The sequence below is a fragment of the Arachis hypogaea genome, chromosome 7, assembly GCF_003086295.3.
Source record: "Arachis hypogaea cultivar Tifrunner chromosome 7, arahy.Tifrunner.gnm2.J5K5, whole genome shotgun sequence".
Classification (NCBI taxonomy): Eukaryota; Viridiplantae; Streptophyta; class Magnoliopsida; order Fabales; family Fabaceae; genus Arachis; species Arachis hypogaea.
Genome location: NC_092042.1, coordinates 68462602 through 68481000, shown reverse-complemented (window position 1 = coordinate 68481000; position 18399 = coordinate 68462602). Strand labels below are relative to the sequence as shown.

At 38.7% G+C, this 18399-nt stretch overlaps 2 non-coding genes across 2 annotated transcripts; both read right to left on the bottom strand.

Annotated features, from left to right (window-relative positions):
• Positions 1–924: 924 nt before the first annotated feature.
• LOC112704281 (small nucleolar RNA R71) lies at positions 925–1028 on the bottom strand. Its single transcript, XR_003154915.1, has one exon. It is a non-coding gene; the product is annotated as a small nucleolar RNA R71 (small nucleolar RNA).
• Positions 1029–8710: 7682 nt separating this feature from the next.
• Positions 8711–8814, bottom strand: LOC112704280 (small nucleolar RNA R71). Its single transcript, XR_003154914.1, has one exon. It is a non-coding gene; the product is annotated as a small nucleolar RNA R71 (small nucleolar RNA).
• Between the last annotated feature and the right edge of the window lie 9585 nt (positions 8815–18399).

Here is an 18399-nt window from a genome sequence, read left to right as displayed (position 1 = left end):
ACTAACTAACTTTTTGTTTGTTTCTTATCTTTTTCAAAACCACCTAACTACTTTTCCCTCTCTAATTTTCGAAAATTCTCCCTCTCTTTTTCAAAAATTCTTTTTGTTTTAAATTTTTAATTTTAATTATATTTCATCTTTAATTTTCGAAAATACTAACCCCTTTTTCAAAATTTATTTTCGAAATTTCTCTTCTCTTCTCTTATTCTATTTAATTAATTAATTACTAACACTTCTCTTCACCTCTCTTCATCTAAGAATCCAAACTTCTTATATCCCTTGTATTTGGATTCTTCACCCCTTTCTTCTTCTACTAACATAAAGGAATCTCTATACTGTGACATAGAGGATTCCTCTTTCCTTTCTTGTTTTCTTCTCTTTCATATGAGCAGGAACAGGGAAAAAGGCACTCTTGTTGAAATTGATCCAGAACCTGAAAGGACTCTGAAGAGAAAATTAAGAGAAGCTAAATTACAACAATCCAGAAATAACCTTTCAGAAATTTTCGAACAGGAGAAGGAGATGGCAGCCGAAAATAATAATAATAATAATGCAAGGAGAATGCTTGGTGACTTCACAAAGCCAACGTCCAAGTTTGATGGAAGAAGCATCTCCATTCCTGCCATTGGAGCCAATAACTTTGAGCTGAAACCTCAGCTAGTTGCTTTAATGCAACAAAACTGCAAGTTTTATGGACTTCCATCTGAAGATCCTTATCAGTTTTTAACTGAGTTCTTGCAGATCTGTGAGACTGTAAAGACAAATGGAGTTGATCCTGAAGTCTACAGACTCATGCTTTTCCCTTTTGCTATAAGAGACAGAGCTAGAATATGGTTGGATTCACAACCTAAGGATAGCCTGGACTCCTGGGATAAGCTGGTCACTGCCTTCTTGGATAAATTCTTTCCTCCTCAAAAGCTGAGCAAGCTGAGAGTGGATGTTCAAACCTTCAAGCAAAAAGATGGTGAATCCCTCTATGAAGCTTGGGAAAGATACAAGCAGTTGACCAAAAGATGTCCATCTGACATGTTTTCAGAATGGACCCTATTAGATATATTCTATTATGGTCCCTCTGAATTTTCGAAAATGTCACTGGACCATTCTGCAGGTGGATCTATTCACCTAAAGAAAACGCCTGAAGAGGCTCAAGAACTCATTGACATGGTTGCAAACAACCAATTCATGTACACCTCTGAGAGGAATTCCGTGAATAATGGGATACCTCAGAAGAAAGGAGTTCTTGAAATTGATGCTCTGAATGCCATACTAGCTCAGAACAAAATGTTGACTCAACAGGTCAACATAATCTCTCAAAATCTGAATGGATTGCAACATGCACCCAACAGTACTATAGAGGCAGCTTCTGAAGAAGCTTATGATCCTGAAAACCCTGCCATGGCAGAGGTTAATTACATGGGTGAACCATATGGAAACACCTATAACCCATCATGGAGAAATCATCCAAATTTCTCCTGGAAGGATCAACAAAAGCCTCAACAAGGCTTTAACAATGGTGGACGCAATAGGCTGAGCAATAGCAAGCCATATCCATCATCTTCTCAGCAACAGACAGAGAATTCTGAACAAAACACTTCTAATCTAGCCAATATAGTCTCTGATCTGTCGAAGGCCACTTTCAGTTTCATGAATGAAACAAGATCCTCCATAAGAAATTTGGAGGCACAAGTAGGCCAGCTGAGTAAGAAAGTTATTGAAACTCCTCCCAGTATTCTCCCAAGCAATACAGAAGAGAATCCAAAAGGAGAGTGCAAGGCCATTGATGTGATAAAAATGGCCGAATGCACAAGGGAGGAGGAGGACAAAAATCCTAGTGAGGAAGACCTCCTGGGACGTCCCTCAAGCAAAAAGGAGTTTCCTATTAAGGATCAAAAGGAATCTGAGGCCCATACAGAGACCATAGAGATTCCATTAAATCTCCTTCTGCCATTCATGAGCTCTGAAGACTATTCTTCCTCTGAAGAGGATGAAGATGTGACTGGAGAGCAAGTTGCTCAATATTTAGGAGCTATCATGAAGCTGAATGCCAAGTTGTTTGGTAATGAGACTTGGGAAAGTGAACCTCCCTTGCTCATTAGTGAACTAGATACTTGGATTCAGAAAACTCTACCTCAAAAGAAACAAGATCCTGGAAAGTTCTTAATACCTTGTACCATTGGCACCATGAGCTTTGAAAAAGCTCTATGTGATCTGGGGTCAGGGATAAATCTTATGCCACTCTCTGTAATAGAGAAGCTGGGGATCATTGAGGTACAACCTGTCTTGTTCTCATTGCAATTGGCAGATAAGTCATTGAGACAAGCTTATGGAATAGTAGAGGACGTGCTAGTAAAGGTTGAAGGCCTTTACATCCCTGCTGATTTCATAATCCTAGACACTAGGAAGGAAGATGATGAATGCATCATCCTAGGAAGACATTTCCTAGCCACAGCAGGAGCTGTGATAGATGTCAACAGAGGAGAATTAGTCCTTCAATTGAATGGGGACTACCTTGTGTTTAAGGCACATGGCCATCCCTCTGTGACAAAAGAGAGTAAGCATGAAGAGCTACTCTCAGTTCAGAGTCAAGAAGAGCCCACACAGTCAAACTCTAAGTTTGGTGTTGTGAGGCCACAACCAAACTCTAAGTTTGGTGTTCAGACCCCATATCCAAACTCTAAGTTTGGTGTTGGGACTACACTAACATTGACCTGATCATCTTGTGGCTCCATGAGAGACATTGTCAAGCTATTGACATTAAAGAAGCGCTTGTTGGGAGGCAACCCAATTTTAATTATCTAATTTTTATTTTATTGTTATTTTGTGTTTTATTAGGTACATGATCATGAGGAGTCACGAAAAAAATCAAAAAAATTAAAAACAGAGTCAAAAAACAGAAGAAAAAATTTCTCACCCTGGAGGTAGCACAGACTGGCGTTCAACGCCAGTAAGATGCATCTGGCTGGCGTTCCACGCCAGAACAGAGCACCATTCTGGCGCTGAACGCCAGAAACAAGCAACATCCTGGCGCTGAACGCCAGGAATGTGCCTGGAGGAGACAAGCTGGCGTTAAACGCCAGCAACAAGCATGAAACTGGCGTTCAATGCCAGAAACATGCTTTACATGGGCGTTGAACGCCCAGAACGTGCACCAATGGGCGTTTAAACGCCAGAATGGTGTGCCAAGGCAATTTACATGCCTATTTGGTGCAGGGATGGAATTCCTTGACACCTCAGGACCTATGGACCCCACAGAATCATCTCAGGATCTGTGGACCTCACATGATCCCCACCTACCTCGCCCTCTCTCTTTCCATTCATGGTCATTCCTTCTATTTTTCATTCACCACCTACATCTATCCACTCTTCCCCATACACCCCACCTACCTTTACAATTCAACTTCTCTTTCCCACCCAATCCCACCCATATAGCCGAATCCATCTCCCCTCACTAACCTCCATTTTCTTCTTCTTCTTCTTCATCTCTTCTTTCTTCTCTTGCTCGAGGGCGAGCAATATTTTAAGTTTGGTGTGGTAAAAGCATAGCTTTTTTGCTTTTTCGTTACCATTAATGGCACCTAAGGCCAGAGAAACCTCAAAGGGAAGACAAAAGCTTCCACCTCTGAGTCTTGGGAGATGGAAAGACTATAAGCCGTCATAGCTCAGTGGTAGAACATGTGGCTACAAATCAAGAGATCCCTGAGATACCTCAGGGAATAAGTTATCCTCCACACAAATATTGGAAGCAACTAAGGGTAGAAACACCGAAATTACTAGGAATCATTCAACAGAAGCAAGGAAGAGACATAGAGGAGCTCAAAAAGCACCATTGGACCTTCAAGAAGGCGCCACCCTCACTCAGGTGGATTCATTCCTTGTTCTTTATTTCTTTCTGTTTTCGGTTTTTAATATTGTGTTTATCTATGTTTTGTGTCTCTACTTCATGATCATTAGTATGTAACCATGCCTTAAAGCTATGAATAAAATCCATTAATCCTTCACCTCTCTTAAATGAAAAATGTTTTAATTCAAAAGAACAAGAAGTACATGAATTTCGAATTTATCCTTGAATTTAATTTAATTATATTGATGTGGTGGCAATACTTTTTGTTTTCTGAATGAATGCTTGAACAGTGCATATTTTTGATCTTGTTGTTTATGAGTGTTAAAATTGTTGGCTCTTGAAAGAATGATGAACAAAGAGAAATGTTATTGATGATCTGAAAAATCATGAAATTGATTCTTGAAGCAAGAAAAAGTAGTGAAAAAGGAAGCTTGCGAAAAAAAAATGGCGAAAAAAAAATTAGCAAAGAAAAAGAAAAAGCAAGCAGAAAAAGCCAATAGCCCTTAAAACCAAAAGGCAAGGGTAAAAAGGATCCAAGGCTTTGAGCATCAATGGATAGGAGGGCCCAAGGAAATCAAATCCAGGCCTAAGCGGCTAAATCAAGCTGTCCCTAACCATGTGCTTGTGTCATGAAGGTCCAAGTGAAAAGCTTGAGACTAAATGGTTAAAGTCGTGATCCAAAGCAAAAGAGTGTGCTTAAGAGCTCTGGACACCACTAACTGGGGACTCTAGCAAAGCTAAGTCATAATCTGAAAAGGTTCACCCAGTTATGTGTCTGTGGCATTTATGTATCCGGTGGTAATACTGGAAAACAAAGTGCTTAGGGCCACGGCCAAGACTCATAAGTAGCTGTGTTCAAGAATCAACATGCTTAACTAGGAAAGTCAATAACACTATCCAAAATTCTGAGTTCCCAGAGACGCCAATCACTCTGAACTTCAAAGGAAAAAGTGAGATGCCAAAACTGTTCAGAAGCAAAAAGCTACAAGTCCCACTCATCTAATTATAATTAATATTCATTGATATTCTGGAATTTATAGTATATTCTCTTCTTTTTATCCTATTTGATTTTCAGTTGCTTGGGGACAAGCAACAATTTAAGTTTGGTGTTGTGATGAGCGGATAATTTATACGCTTTTTGGCATTATTTTTATATAGTTTTTAGTAAGTTCAAGCTACTTTTAGGGATGTTTTCATTAGTTTTTATGTTAAATTCACATTTCTGGACTTTACTATGAGTTTGTGTGTTTTTCTGTGATTTCAGGTAAATTCTGGCTGAAATTGAGGGATTTGAGCAAAACTCTGAAGAAGGCTGACAAAAGGACTGCTGATGCTGTTGGAATCTGACCTCCCTGCACTCGAAATGGATTTTCTGGAGCTACAGAACTCCAATTGGCGCGCTCTCAACGGCGTTGGAAAGTAGACATCCAGGGCTTTCCAGCAATATATAATAGTCCATACTTTATTCGGAGATTGACGATGTAACTTGGCGTTGAACGCCAAGTACATGCTGCTGTCTGGAGTTAAATGCCAGAAAAACGTCATGATCCGGAGTTGAACGCCCAAAACACGTCATAACTCGAAGTTCAACTCCAAGAGAAGCCTCAGCTCGTGGATTGATCAAGCTCAGCCCAAGCATACACCAAGTGGGCCCCGGAAGTGGATTTATGCATCAAATACTTACTCATGTAAACCCTAGTAGCTAGTCTAGTATAAATAGGATAAGTTACTATTGTATTAGACATCTTTTGACAGTTTAATCTCTTGACTATTCGGTCACTTGATCATGGAGAGGGCTGGCCATTCGGCCATGCCTGAACCTCTTTCACTTATGTATCTTCAACGGTGGAGTTTCTGCACACCATAGATTAAGGGTGTGGAGCTCTGCTGTACCTCAAGTATTAATGCAATTCTATTGTCTTTTATTCAATTCTCTCTTATTCTTATTCCAAGATATTCATTCGTACCCAAGAACATGATGAATGTGATGATAAGTAACCCTCATTATCATTCTCACTTATGAACGCACGTGATTGACAACCACTTCCGTTCTACATGCAACAAGAGCTTGAATGTGTATCTCTTAGATTCCCCAACAGAATCTTCGTGGTATAAGTTAGATAGATGGCGGCATTCATGAGGGTCCGGAAAGTCTAAACCTTGTCTATGGTATTCCGAGTAGGATTCTGTGATTGAATGACTGTGACGAGCTTCAAACTCCTGAAGGCTGGGTGTGATGACAAGCGCAAAAGAATCAAGGGATTCTATTCCAACCTGATTGAGAACCGACAGATGATTAGCCGTGCTGTGACAGAGCATAGGAACGTTTTCACTGAGAGGATGGGATGTAGCCATTGACAACGGTGATGCCCTACATACAGCTTGCCATGGAAAGGAGTAAGAAGGATTGAGTTGAAGCAGTGGGAGAGCAGGCGTCCTTGAACCATACAGTATCTTCATTCGCTTATCTGAAATTCCCACCAATGAGGCTGCATGAGTACTCTATCCCTTTTATTATTTATTTTCTTATTTCTATTTTCGAAAACCCATAAACCAATTTAATCTGCCTAACTGAGATTTACAAGGTGACCATAGCTTGCTTCATACCAACAATCTCTGTGGGATCGACCCTTACTCACGTAAGGTATTACTTGGATGACCCAGTACACTTGCTGGTTAAGTTGAACGGAGTTATGATCACACCAGGGATTATTAAGATCCCAATTTATCACACGATGATCTCTTTGGGGTATTTTTGATTTCATACAAATACAAAGAGACCAACTTTGAGGATCACAATTTCGTCCACCAAGTTTTTGGCGCCGTTGCCGGGGATTGTTCGAGTATGGACAACTGACGGTTCATCTTGTTGCTCAGATTAGGTAATTTTCTTTTCAAAAATCTTTTTCAAAAATTTTTTCTTTTATTTTTCGTTTTTCCAAAAATATTTTCGAAAAAAAAATAATAAAAATACAAAACAATTAGAAAATCATAAAAATAAAAAATATTTTGTGTTTCTTGTTTGAGTCTTGAGTCAATTTTTAAGTTTGGTGTCAATTGCATGCTTTTAAAAATTTTTCTTGCAATTTTCGAAAATCTCATGCATTCATAGTGTTCCTCATGATCTTCAAGTTGTTCTTGACAAGTCTTCTTGTTTGATCTTGATGATTTCTTGTTTTGTGTCTTTTGTTGTTTTTCATGTGCATCTGTGCATTCATATTTTTCATGCATTAAAGATTTCTAAGTTTGGTGTCCTGCATGTTTTCTTTGCATCAAAAATTTTTCAGAAATATGTTCTTGATGTTCATCATGATCTTCAAAGTGTTCTTGGTGTTCATCTTGACATTCATAGCATTCTTGCATGCATTCATTGTTTTGATCTAAAAATTTCATGCATTGATTATTTTTGTTGTTTTTCTCTTTCATAATTAAAAATTCAAAAATCAAAAAAATTATCTTTTCCTTATTTCCCTCCAAATTTTCGAAATTTTGGGTTGACTTGGTCAAAAATTTTTAAAATTAGTTGTTTCTTACAAGTCAAGTCAAAATTTCAATTTTAAAAATCTTATCTTTTCAAAATCTTTTTCAAAAATCATATCTTTTTCATTTTTTTTTCGAAAATTTCAAAAATCTTTTTCAAAATTTTTTTCAAAATCTTTTTCTTATCTTTATATCAAATTTTCGAAAATTAGCTAACAATTAATGTGATTGGTTCAAAAATTTGAAGTTTGTTACTTTCTTGTTAAAGAAAGGGTCAATCTTTAAGTTCTAGAATCTTATCTTGTAGTTTCTTGTTAGTTAAGTCAAATTTTAAAATTAAATCTTTTTATCTTTTATCTTATCTTTTTCAAAGTTTTATCTTTTTCAAATTTGATTTCAAAATATCTTATCTAACTTCTTATCTTCTTATCTTTTTCAAATTTGATTTCAAATCTTTTTCAATCAACTAACTAACTTTTTGTTTGTTTCTTATCTTTTTCAAAACCACCTAACTACTTTTCCCTCTCTAATTTTCGAAAATTCTCCCTCTCTTTTTCAAAAATTCTTTTTGTTTTAAATTTTTAATTTTAATTATATTTCATCTTTAATTTTCGAAAATACTAACCCCTTTTTCAAAATTTATTTTCGAAATTTCTCTTCTCTTCTCTTATTCTATTTAATTAATTAATTACTAACACTTCTCTTCACCTCTCTTCATCTAAGAATCCAAACTTCTTATATCCCTTGTATTTGGATTCTTCACCCCTTTCTTCTTCTACTAACATAAAGGAATCTCTATACTGTGACATAGAGGATTCCTCTTTCCTTTCTTGTTTTCTTCTCTTTCATATGAGCAGGAACAGGGAAAAAGGCACTCTTGTTGAAATTGATCCAGAACCTGAAAGGACTCTGAAGAGAAAATTAAGAGAAGCTAAATTACAACAATCCAGAAATAACCTTTCAGAAATTTTCGAACAGGAGAAGGAGATGGCAGCCGAAAATAATAATAATAATAATGCAAGGAGAATGCTTGGTGACTTCACAAAGCCAACGTCCAAGTTTGATGGAAGAAGCATCTCCATTCCTGCCATTGGAGCCAATAACTTTGAGCTGAAACCTCAGCTAGTTGCTTTAATGCAACAAAACTGCAAGTTTTATGGACTTCCATCTGAAGATCCTTATCAGTTCTTAACTGAGTTCTTGCAGATCTGTGAGACTGTAAAGACAAATGGAGTTGATCCTGAAGTCTACAGACTCATGCTTTTTCCTTTTGCTGTAAGAGACAGAGCTAGAATATGGTTGGATTCACAACCTAAGGATAGCCTGGACTCCTGGGATAAGCTGGTCACTGCCTTCTTGGATAAATTCTTTCCTCCTCAAAAGCTGAGCAAGCTGAGAGTGGATGTTCAAACCTTCAAGCAAAAAGATGGTGAATCCCTCTATGAAGCTTGGGAAAGATACAAGCAGTTGACCAAAAGATGTCCATCTGACATGTTTTCAGAATGGACCCTATTAGATATATTCTATTATGGTCCCTCTGAATTTTCGAAAATGTCACTGGACCATTCTGCAGGTGGATCTATTCACCTAAAGAAAACGCCTGAAGAGGCTCAAGAACTCATTGACATGGTTGCAAACAACCAATTCATGTACACCTCTGAGAGGAATTCCGTGAATAATGGGATACCTCAAAAGAAAGGAGTTCTTGAAATTGATGCTCTGAATGCCATACTGGCTCAGAACAAAATGTTGACTCAACAGGTCAACATAATCTCTCAAAATCTGAATGGATTGCAACATGCACCCAACAGTACTATAGAGGCAGCTTCTGAAGAAGCTTATGATCCTGAAAACCCTGCCATGGCAGAGGTTAATTACATGGGTGAACCATATGGAAACACCTATAACCCATCATGGAGAAATCATCCAAATTTCTCCTGGAAGGATCAACAAAAGCCTCAACAAGGCTTTAACAATGGTGGACGCAATAGGCTGAGCAATAGCAAGCCATATCCATCATCTTCTCAGCAACAGATAGAGAATTCTGAACAAAACACTTCTAATCTAGCCAATATAGTCTCTGATCTGTCGAAGGCCACTTTCAGTTTCATGAATGAAACAAGATCCTCCATAAGAAATTTGGAGGCACAAGTAGGCCAGCTGAGTAAGAAAGTTATTGAAACTCCTCCCAGTATTCTCCCAAGCAATACAGAAGAGAATCCAAAAGGAGAGTGCAAGGCCATTGATGTGATAAAAATGGCCGAATGCACAAGGGAGGAGGAGGACGAAAATCCTAGTGAGGAAGACCTCCTGGGACGTCCCTCAAGCAAAAAGGAGTTTCCTATTAAGGATCAAAAGGAATCTGAGGCCCATACAGAGACCATAGAGATTTCATTAAATCTCCTTCTGCCATTCATGAGCTCTGAAGACTATTCTTCCTCTGAAGAGGATGAAGATGTGACTGGAGAGCAAGTTGCTCAATATTTAGGAGCTATTATGAAGCTGAATGCCAAGTTGTTTGGTAATGAGACTTGGGAAAGTGAACCTCCCTTGCTCATTAGTGAACTAGATACTTGGATTCAGAAAACTCTACCTCAAAAGAAACAAGATCCTGGCAAGTTCTTAATACCTTGTACCATTGGCACCATGAGCTTTGAAAAAGCTCTATGTGATCTGGGGTCAGGGATAAATCTTATGCCACTCTCTGTAATAGAGAAGCTGGGGATCATTGAGGTACAACCTGTCTTGTTCTCATTGCAATTGGCACATAAGTCATTGAGACAAGCTTATGGAATAGTAGAGGACGTGCTAGTAAAGGTTGAAGGCCTTTACATCCCTGCTGATTTCATAATCCTAGACACTAGGAAGGAAGATGATGAATGCATCATCCTAGGAAGACCTTTCCTAGCCACAGCAGGAGCTGTGATAGATGTCAACAGAGGAGAATTAGTCCTTCAATTGAATGGGGACTACCTTGTGTTTAAAGCACATGGCCATCCCTCTGTGACAAAAGAGAGTAAGCATGAAGAGCTACTCTCAGTTCAGAGTCAAGAAGAGCCCACACAGTCAAACTCTAAGTTTGGTGTTGTGAGGCCACAACCAAACTCTAAGTTTGGTGTTCAGACCCCATATCCAAACTCTAAGTTTGGTGTTGGGACTACACTAACATTGACCTAATCACCTTGTGGCTCCATGAGAGCCACTGTCAAGCTATTGACATTAAAGAAGCGCTTGTTGGGAGGCAACCCAATTTTAATTATCTAATTTTTATTTTATTGTTATTTTGTGTTTTATTAGGTGCATGATCATGAGGAGTCACGAAAAAAATCAAAAAAATTAAAAACAGAAGAAAAAATTTCTCACCCTGGAGGTAGCACAGACTGGCGTTCAACGCCAGTAAGATGCATCTGGCTGGCGTTCCACGCCAGAACAGAGCACCATTCTGGCGCTGAACGCCAGAAACAAGCAACATCCTGGCGCTGAACGCCAGGAATGTGCCTGGAGGAGACAAGCTGGCGTTAAACGCCAGCAACAAGCATGAAACTGGCGTTCAACGCCAGAAACATGCTTTACATGGGCGTTGAACGCCCAGAACGTGCACCAATGGGCGTTTAAACGCCAGAATGGTGTGCCAAGGCAATTTACATGCCTATTTGGTGCAGGGATGGAATTCCTTGACACCTCAGGACCTGTGGACCCCACAGGATCATCTCAGGATCTGTGGACCTCACAGGATCCCCACCTACCTCGCCCTCTCTCTTTCCATTCATGGTCATTCCTTCTATTTTTCATTCACCACCTACATCCATCCACTCTTCCCCATACACCCCACCTACCTTTACAATTCAACTTCTCTTTCCCACCCAATCCCACCCATATAGCCGAATCCATCTCCCCTCACTCACCTCCATTTTCTTCTTCTTCTTCTTCCTCTCTTCTTTCTTCTCTTGCTTGAGGGCGAGCAATATTTTAAGTTTGGTGTGGTAAAAGCATCGCTTTTTTGCTTTTCCGTTACCATTAATGGCACCTAAGGCCAGAGAAACCTCAAAGGGAAGACAAAAGCTTCCACCTCTGAGTCTTGGGAGATGGAAAGACTATAAGCCGTCATAGCTCAGTGGTAGAACATGTGGCTACAAATCAAGAGATCCCTGAGATACCTCAGGGAATAAGTTATCCTCCACACAAATATTGGAAGCAACTAAGGGTAGAAACACCAAAATTACTAGGAATCATTCAACAGAAGCAAGGAAGAGACATAGAGGAGCTCAAAAAGCACCATTGGACCTTCAAGAAGGCGCCACCCTCACTCAGGTGGATTCATTCCTTGTTCTTTATTTCTTTCTGTTTTCGGTTTTTAATGTTGTGTTTATCTATGTTTTGTGTCTCTACTTCATGATCATTAGTATGTAACCATGCCTTAAAGCTATGAATAAAATCCATTAATCCTTCACCTCTCTTAAATGAAAAATGTTTTAATTCAAAAGAACAAGAAGTACATGAATTTCGAATTTATCCTTGAATTTAATTTAATTATATTGATGTGGTGGCAATACTTTTTGTTTTCTGAATGAATGCTTGAACAGTGCATATTTTTTATCTTGTTGTTTATGAGTGTTAAAATTGTTGGCTCTTGAAAGAATGATGAACAAAGAGAAATGTTATTGATGATCTGAAAAATCATGAAATTGATTCTTGAAGCAAGAAAAAGCAGTGAAAAAGGAAGCTTGCGAAAAAAAAATGGCGAAAAAAAATTAGCAAAGAAAAAGAAAAAGCAAGCAGAAAAAGCCAATAGCCCTTAAAACCAAAAGGCAAGGGTAAAAAGGATCCAAGGCTTTGAGCATCAATGGATAGGAGGGCCCAAGGAAATCAAATCCAGGCCTAGGCGGCTAAATCAAGCTGTCCCTAACCATGTGCTTGTGTCATGAAGGTCCAACTGAAAAGCTTGAGACTGAGTGGTTAAAGTCGTGATCCAAAGCAAAAGAGTGTGCTTAAGAGCTCTGGACACCACTAACTGGGGACTCTAGCAAAGCTAAGTCACAATCTGAAAAGGTTCACCCAGTTATGTGTCTGTGGCATTTATGTATCCGGTGGTAATACTGGAAAACAAAGTGCTTAGGGCCACGACCAAGACTCATAAGTAGCTGTGTTCAAGAATCAACATGCTTAACTAGGAAAGTCAATAACACTATCCAAAATTCTGAGTTCCCAGAGACGCCAATCACTCTGAACTTCAAAGGAAAAAGTGAGATGCCAAAACTGTTCAGAAGCAAAAAGCTACAAGTCCCGCTCATCTAATTATAATTAATATTCATTGATATTCTGGAATTTATAGTATATTCTCTTCTTTTTATCCTATTTGATTTTCAGTTGCTTGGGGACAAGCAACAATTTAAGTTTGGTGTTGTGATGAGCGGATAATTTATACGCTTTTTGGCATTGTTTTTATATAGTTTTTAGTAAGTTCAAGCTACTTTTAGGGATGTTTTCATTAGTTTTTATGTTAAATTCATATTTCTGGACTTTACTATGAGTTTGTGTGTTTTTCTGTGATTTCAGGTAAATTCTGGCTGAAATTGAGGGATTTGAGCAAAACTCTGAAGAAGGCTGACAAAAGGACTGCTGATGCTGTTGGAATCTGACCTCCCTGCACTCGAAATGGATTTTCTGGAGCTACAGAACTCCAATTGGCGCGCTCTCAACGGCGTTGGAAAGTAGACATCCAGGGCTTTCCAGCAATATATAATAGTCCATACTTTATTCGGAGATTGACGATGTAACTTGGCGTTGAACGCCAAGTACATGCTGCTGTCTGGAGTTAAACGCCAGAAAAACGTCATGATCCGGAGTTGAACGCCCAAAACACGTCATAACTCGAAGTTCAACTCCAAGAGAAGCCTCAGCTCGTGGATTGATCAAGCTCAGCCCAAGCATACACCAAGTGGGCCCCGGAAGTGGATTTATGCATCAAATACTTACTCATCTAAACCCTAGTAGCTAGTCTAGTATAAATAGGATAAGTTACTATTGTATTAGACATCTTTTGACAGTTTAATCTCTTGACTATTCGGTCACTTGATCATGGAGAGGGCTGGCCATTCGGCCATGCCTGAACCTCTTTCACTTATGTATCTTCAACGGTGGAGTTTCTGCACACCATAGATTAAGGGTGTGGAGCTCTGCTGTACCTCAAGTATTAATGCAATTCTATTGTCTTTTATTCAATTCTCTCTTATTCTTATTCCAATATATTCATTCGTACCCAAGAACATGATGAATGTGATGATAAGTAACCCTCATTATCATTCTCACTTATGAACGCACGTGATTGACAACCACTTCCGTTCTACATGCAACAAGAGCTTGAATGTGTATCTCTTAGATTCCCCAACAGAATCTTCGTGGTATAAGTTAGATAGATGGCGGCATTCATGAGGGTCCGGAAAGTCTAAACCTTGTCTATGGTATTCCGAGTAGGATTCTGTGATTGAATGACTGTGACGAGCTTCAAACTCCTGAAGGCTGGGCGTGATGACAAGCGCAAAAGAATCAAGGGATTCTATTCCAACCTGATTGAGAACCGACAGATGATTAGCCGTGCTGTGACAGAGCATAGGAACGTTTTCACTGAGAGGATGGGATGTAGCCATTGACAACGGTGATGCCCTACATACAGCTTGCCATGGAAAGGAGTAAGAAGGATTGAGTTGAAGCAGTGGGAGAGCAGGCGTCCTTGAACCATACAGTATCTTCATTCGCTTATCTGAAATTCCCACCAATGAGGCTGCATGAGTACTCTATCCCTTTTATTATTTATTTTCTTATTTCTATTTTCGAAAACCCATAAACCAATTTAATCTGCCTAACTGAGATTTACAAGGTGACCATAGCTTGCTTCATACCAACAATCTCTGTGGGATCGACCCTTACTCACGTAAGGTATTACTTGGATGACCCAGTACACTTGCTGGTTAAGTTGAACGGAGTTATGATCACACCAGGGATTATTAAGATCCCAATTTATCACACAATGATCTCTTTGGGGTATTTTTGATTTCATACAAATACAAAGAGACCAACTTTGAGGATCACAATTTCGTCCACCACCTGTACTATAAACGGGCGGGCCAGCCTGCCCTGCTAACTAAAGTGGGCTCAAAATGCTAGCCCACCCCGCTTTATGGCGGATTGGGCGGCTGACGGGCTAGCCCGCTTGACTTTTTTTTTTGAAAAATAAAATTCATAAAAATTAATCAAAAAATAATAATTAAAAATTAAATACAAATAAAAATAGTCAAATTATAATATAAATTTTTTTACTATCTTTTCTTTAATTTTTAACTTCAATAAAGTTGTTCAAAATAATATATCAATAGAATCATCTTTATTTTAAAAAATAAGTCATATAATTTAAGCATATATACGAAATTGTAAAATAAAATAAATAAAGTTAATAACTAAAAGAAGAATAAAAATAAAAAATAAAAAATTATTTAAAATTATATAATTATTAATTTTGTAGTAGTAATCACTCATTTATTTAATAAAAAATAAATAAAAAAATAAAAATCCTTGGTCTGGCGGGCCGACTCGCCCTGACCCGCCAAAACCCGAAAATTTGGCGGTGTGGGTTTGATGGATTTTTTTAATTTGGTGGGTTCCAAAATCTAGCCTGACCCGCCTTTTTAGCAGGTTCGGCGGGTCGGCCCGACGGGTTCGACCCGTTTTGCCACCCAGAGTGAAGAGCAGGCGTTAATACAGGTGTTGAGAGACCATAAAACAGCTCTCGAATGGACCATTGTTGACTTAAAAGTGATAAGTTCAGCCAGGTGTATGAACAAGATTTTTCTTGAGGAAGACACTAAACCTGTTGTGCAACTACAGAGGCGGCTTATTCCAACGATGAAAGAAGTGGTCCAAAAAAAGGTTATGAAATTTGGGAGGCTGGGTTCATTTATCCTATTTCTAATAGCCCTTGGGTGAGTCTGGTGCAAGTTGTTCCCAATAAGGGAGGAGTCATAGTGGTTACAAATGAGAAGAATGAGCCGATTCCTATAAGAACTGTCACAGGTTGACGTACGTGCATTGACTATAGGCAGCTCAACACTGCTACGAGAAAGGACCACTTTCCCTTACCCTTCATTGATCAGATGCTTGAAAGGTTAGTTGGACATGCGTTTTATTATTTTTTGGATGGCTATTCAGGATATAATCAAATTGTAGTGGACCCTCAAGGGCAGGAGAAGACGACATTCACTTGTCCTTTTGGTGTGTTTGCTTACCATCGGATGCCGTTCAGATTGTGCAATGCCCCAAACAACTTTTAAAGGTGATGCTTTTCATATTCTCTGACATGGTTGAAAAGTTTATTGAGGTATTTATGGAAGACTTTTCTGTATTTGGTAATTTTTTTTAATACTTGCTTGCACTATCTATCCTTAGTCTTGAAATGATGTCAAGAGACAAACTTTATTTTCAACTGGAAAAAATGCCATTTCATAGTGACTGAAGGTATTATTCTCAGGCACCGGGTTTCAAGCAAAGGAATAGAGGTCGACAGAGCCAATGTGGAGGTAATTGAGAAATTACCACCACCCATTGTTGTGAAGGCAATACGGAGCTTCTTAGGCCATGCAGGTTTCTACAGAAGGTTCATAATTTGATTATCACCGTTCCACAAATGTCCGAATCACCAAATGCACACCAAACAGAAACCTAGCATCCAAGATCCAAAATCAAGCTCTCAACACCACCAATTTGCCTCCAACACTCATAATTCAATCTAATACCATATAAATAATAAATATCACTAAATCAAGATCAAAGCTTACTAACTCAATAATTCACAGAGGGTTTGAGAGTTCTCACCTTACTCATGCACCATTTGAATAAAACCCAATAATTTTCTCAAGTTAAGTTGATCCCAAAACACTAAAACAATCACAAGTCTTAATATCCAATGTCCAAATTTTGAAATTAAGGGAGTGAGAAGCTGGGTGAGAAACTGAGACTTACCTACCAAATTGTTCGATGGATTTTGTAGACTTTGACACGGTGGTAGCGTGGTCGTAGACGGTGCGGCGATCGGAGCTTCGGATTGCAAGTTGTGTGGATTAGAAATTGAAGCAAGGGTTTAAAGCTCTCTCTTCTTCCCCCTTTGTGTTTTCAACATGGAATGAAATGTTCTAAGGGAGAGAGAGCTGAGTTAGTGTTATACGGGTTGGGCCTTGGGCCCGATTTAGGCTCGGTCTAATCGATTCGGTCTATTGGTCCGATTTTGAGCTAAAATCTTTAAAATTAGTATCGAAATTCGTGTTTTAATATTTCTACCTCTTTGGATTAATAAAATTTAATTTTTTAGCTTCTTTAATTAATAATTAATTTATTAACTAATTATTCATTAATTACGTGGGGTTTACAAGGACGGTTGACTAGCAGACCATGCAGTGCATTACATAGCAATTCTGCACGGCCAGAGAGCATGGTGCCTTCTATGGTGTACCTTTCTCTACCCGACCAGTGACTATCTCGGTTTGGGTGTCTCAGATGTCCTCGGGTGCTAGCTCCTCTTACGGACTAGATCTCCAGCTAGGGTCTCAGTATGTTAAACCTCTTTCCGTTGACTACGGCCGACTGATGACTACCTCACATTGGTTACTTCTCCCACCTCAGTATCCATTACCGCCACCACACTTGCAGACACAGGGACTGATCAGGTACACCCATACCTTTCACAGCCTCCTCCGTCATCGTCACATGCAGTGGCCTTTCCACCACCACCGTCTCCTTAGGATCCGCAAGGCCGCAGACTATCTCGCCAGACCCAGCCTCCCCCTTATGGCACTAGGCATCACCTTCATTACCCTAGGGACCAACATCCATGATCGGCAGTACGTGTTGTTAGATTAGTTAATAGTTTATCCTATATTACTCTAGAGTACAGTGTTTTGTTTCAAAATTTTACATTATAGTGATTATGTACTCATACCTTGTTTAACAATTTTTTTTAGTTACTATCCATGCCTTGATTAGGGTCATCGTCAGAGGAACCACTTTCGTGGCTATCGGCAGCATACTCTTCGTCGGATTCCTCATCCTCAACGTCCATATCCTCCACTGGACTAGCACAGTGCAATGGTCGTGGTGCGATCGAAGGGTCATCCGGTACAAAGTTTGAGCTGCCAGCACCACCACCACCAACATCACGAACCTCTGTAGAAAGCTCCATCTCTTGTTCAATTATAATTATGTCGTGCACGTCAAACATTAGGAGTACATGCTCATCGCCATCGAACTAGAATAGACGAAACCGAAATACACCATTCCCCATCGGTGCTAGCATTCTATTCCCAACTCTACCAACCTCTTTTCTCTCTCCACCGCCGACGTGCGTCAATATCATACTTTTTAACTCGGACAACAAATTTTCTCTTCAAGTTTGGAACAGTGTAGAACTCTCATACTCAAATATAACTCCACTGCCCATTTCTCATCCGACAGTTGGAATACACCATCACAACAAAAAAACTACTGCCACTAGACATTTTTGCTAAATATTTCGAAGAAAAATGGAAGAGAAAGAAGAATTGAGAGATTTGTTGGTTTTTCTTATCCTTTTATAAGGGGTTAATTTTTGTTGTATTCTATCTCGTTTACTTGGTAAACGTTTTTTAATCTCACGTATCTCGTAAACGAGATAAGTATAGCCATATTTTGTTTACACTAAATGAATGAGATATGACTATACCGTTGTCCCACGTGATACGTTGTCACGTGTTCGTGCCGTGTAAACGAGATAAATCACTTAATAAAAATCTGTAAATGCCTTCAAATTAACATATATTGGTAATTAAAATATTTATTTTATGAATTTGGATCCTCTAAATTTTGAATTTCACTTTAAAAGATAAATTTCTCACCATTTATTTCATAGGTGAGATCATGAGAAAATATGAGAGAAAAATTATTTAATAATAAAATAATTTTATCCTCAAAAGTAAAAATTCAAAATTTAGAGACTAAATTTTTATTTTATTTATTAAAAAAAATCCTTTTTCATTTAAAAAATTTCAATGTTTTCC